Here is a 2,876-nt window from a genome sequence, read left to right as displayed (position 1 = left end):
CTAGTATGATTGACAACCTTGTTAGCATGTTAAACTTGATAATGAGTGAGTAGTTTCCTTAACTAAGGTTAATGGGGAATTAGGGGAAACCAACATGAGGATTGATTCATGCTTAATCTAATATGTTTTCATAATTAATTTGCTTGCTTGTTGTGATTCCAACTTATGCACATGTTATGTTTGATGAAATGCGAGCCTATGAATCCTTGCATTTTTTTACCCATCACTTACCTTTTCAATGAGACTTGTAAGATATAAACCAACTCGAGTCTCATTAGACCATGCATATAGTTTGATAGGAAGGATTAAGTCGACTTGTAGGTGTTGTACAATCTAATCGATTCGGCTCCGGAACCCAAACCTTCTTAGGGATTGTAAGATATACACCAACTCGATCCCATCACAACAATAAGTGCTTGCATCTAGTAGAGAACATGTTCGTATGATCAAATCCCATGAATCCCCTATGAACCCATGACACCCTAGTTCTTTTAATCAATTGTTTATATCTCATTTTAATCATCTTGCTTTTTTTCATTACTTACATTGTTGGTTAGTTGATCTCCTTTCTCAACCCAAATTGTGACACCCTTAGACACAACCATTTGATCCGACCTTTACTTACCTCTTTACTAAGAGTAGAGTAGTTTGTGAAGTTATAAATATTGTTTTGGTCAAGGTAACTTTTGACGACGAGTAACAAAACCGACGAACCAAAAATGGCGCCGTTGCCGGGGTCGGTGTTAACTTGATTTGATTTTCATTAATTGTTTTTAGTTGTGTCTTTCTTTACCTTGGGGAAGATAAACTCCTCAAGGTTCGTTCTAATTGTTTTCGAGTTGTTTGATATTTTGCATGTCTAGGAGATCACAAGGTAACTTGTTACCCATTGATCTTGAAATTGAAAGAACTTTGACCAACAATAGAAGACTTGCTAGAAATAGTTTGAGAGGTATTGGTGAGATTGAGGACATTCAACCAAATAATATTGCGTTCATCAACCCTTTTGCAAGAGAAGGAGAAGATAACCCAACACAAAACCAACCACAAAATCAACCCACAATGCCTAAATTTTCATCACATTCCGTACCAACCGAGGAGAACCTACCAAATGGTACTCCTACCCACAACATTTAACCGGTAATTTCATTGCAAAATCCGCATTTATACAATTGGTTGAGAGAAGTCAATTTGGGGGGATGCCTAGTGAAGACCCTCATTCTCATATGGAGACTTTTTGTGACTATTGTGATGCGATTTCTCAAACCGGAGTTACTGAAGACCAAATTCGATGAGTCTTATTTCCTTTTTCTTTGATTAGTTCCGCGAAACAATGGTTGAAAAGCCTAGATAAGGCTACTCTTGGTATTGACTCTTGGAAGAAATTGGCACTTGCTTTCTACAAGAAATTCTATCCTCCGGAGAAGACTAACATGTTGAGAGCCCAAATCACCGGGTTCAAACAAAGGGACGAGGAATATTTGTATGAAGCATGGGAGATATTCAAGGATACTTGTCGATCTTGTCCACACCATGAACTTAGCGAGTGGTTCCTTGTACAACAATTCTGGAAAGGTCTATATGAAGACTCCCGAAACATTCTCAATATGGGGTCAAATGGTATGTTTACCGAAGTTGATGACAATCAAACATGGAACAAGATTGAAGAAATGGAGGTCCATAACTCACAATATAGTAGACCTCGGAAGGCTACTAGAGGAGGAAAGAATGAGGTGGACTCTATTACTCAATTGGGTGCTCAACTTAGTGCTCACATTGACACCATTAATTTGAAGTTTGAGAAGGCTATGACTAAACTTGAAGAGGCCTCCAAATCACCTAAGCAACATGTTAATGCTATGGTAGCATCATCATAAATTCCAAGTGGAGTATGTGAGAGTTGTGGAACTTTGGGACATGACCAAAGTGAATGTAGGGGAATAAGTGAACAAGTGAATGCTTTCCAAGCATACAAGAGTGGTACCCCTTATTCCAACTATTACAATGAAAACACCAAATTCCACCCCAACCTCTCATACAAAAGTCAAAATGTTCAAAACCCTCAAACAACATACACCCCACCTCCAATGAGAAACCAAGCTCAAAGACTCTTTTACAATCAAAACCAAAGTTATCAAAACCAACCTTCATACAATCAAACAAATGACCAAGGTTTTGATGTTCAAAAAGCGGTCCTCCAAATGCAAAAGAACCAACAAGAATTTTTCACTCAAATGCAAAAGGATAGTCAAGCAAAAGACATCACCATCAACAACATACTAGCTCACAAAGACAAAAGGGGTAAATTACCACCTCAAGGTAATCCCCCAAGACATGAGCCGGTGAGTGCCATCCATTTGAGGAGTGGTACAAGGTATGAAGGGTCGAAGAGGCCTGTTGATGAAGATGTTGTGAATGCTAGTGACAAAGAAAGAGTTGAAGACTCTAAGAAAGAAGAAGAACCCACCACCATTCAAGAAGTTTCAAAGGAGAATGAAGAGAAGGCTAAGGAGAAAGAGCCTATTGTGATTCGACTTCCATTCCAAGTCGTCAAGCTAAGCCTAAGTTTGATGAACAACTTGGGAAGTTTATGGAGATTGTGAAAAACTTGGAAGTCTCAATTCCATTTACGGAATTGATCAATCACGTTCCGGCCTATGCGAAATACATGAAAGATATTCTTACAAAGAAGAAATCCATCTGGAAGCTTGAGACTATTGCTTTCACTAAGGTGAGTAGTGCCATCCTACAAGGAAGTTCACCTCCAAACTTAAAGGATCCGGGAAGTTTCTCTATTCCATGCACCATTGGCGATACTACAATCACAAAGCTCTATGTGACCTTGGGGAAAGTGTGAGTGTCATGCCATATTCGGT

General features: G+C 38.9%; 1 non-coding gene across 1 annotated transcript; it reads right to left on the bottom strand.

Annotated features, from left to right (window-relative positions):
- Positions 1 to 1,433: 1,433 nt before the first annotated feature.
- On the bottom strand, positions 1,434 to 1,540 carry LOC141654549 (small nucleolar RNA R71). Its single transcript, XR_012548106.1, has one exon. It is a non-coding gene; the product is annotated as a small nucleolar RNA R71 (small nucleolar RNA).
- Positions 1,541 to 2,876: the final 1,336 nt, after the last annotated feature.

The sequence above is a fragment of the Silene latifolia genome, chromosome 4 (assembly GCF_048544455.1).
Source record: "Silene latifolia isolate original U9 population chromosome 4, ASM4854445v1, whole genome shotgun sequence".
NCBI lineage: Eukaryota > Viridiplantae > Streptophyta > Magnoliopsida > Caryophyllales > Caryophyllaceae > Silene > Silene latifolia.
This window is presented reverse-complemented; position numbering and strand designations above follow the sequence as displayed.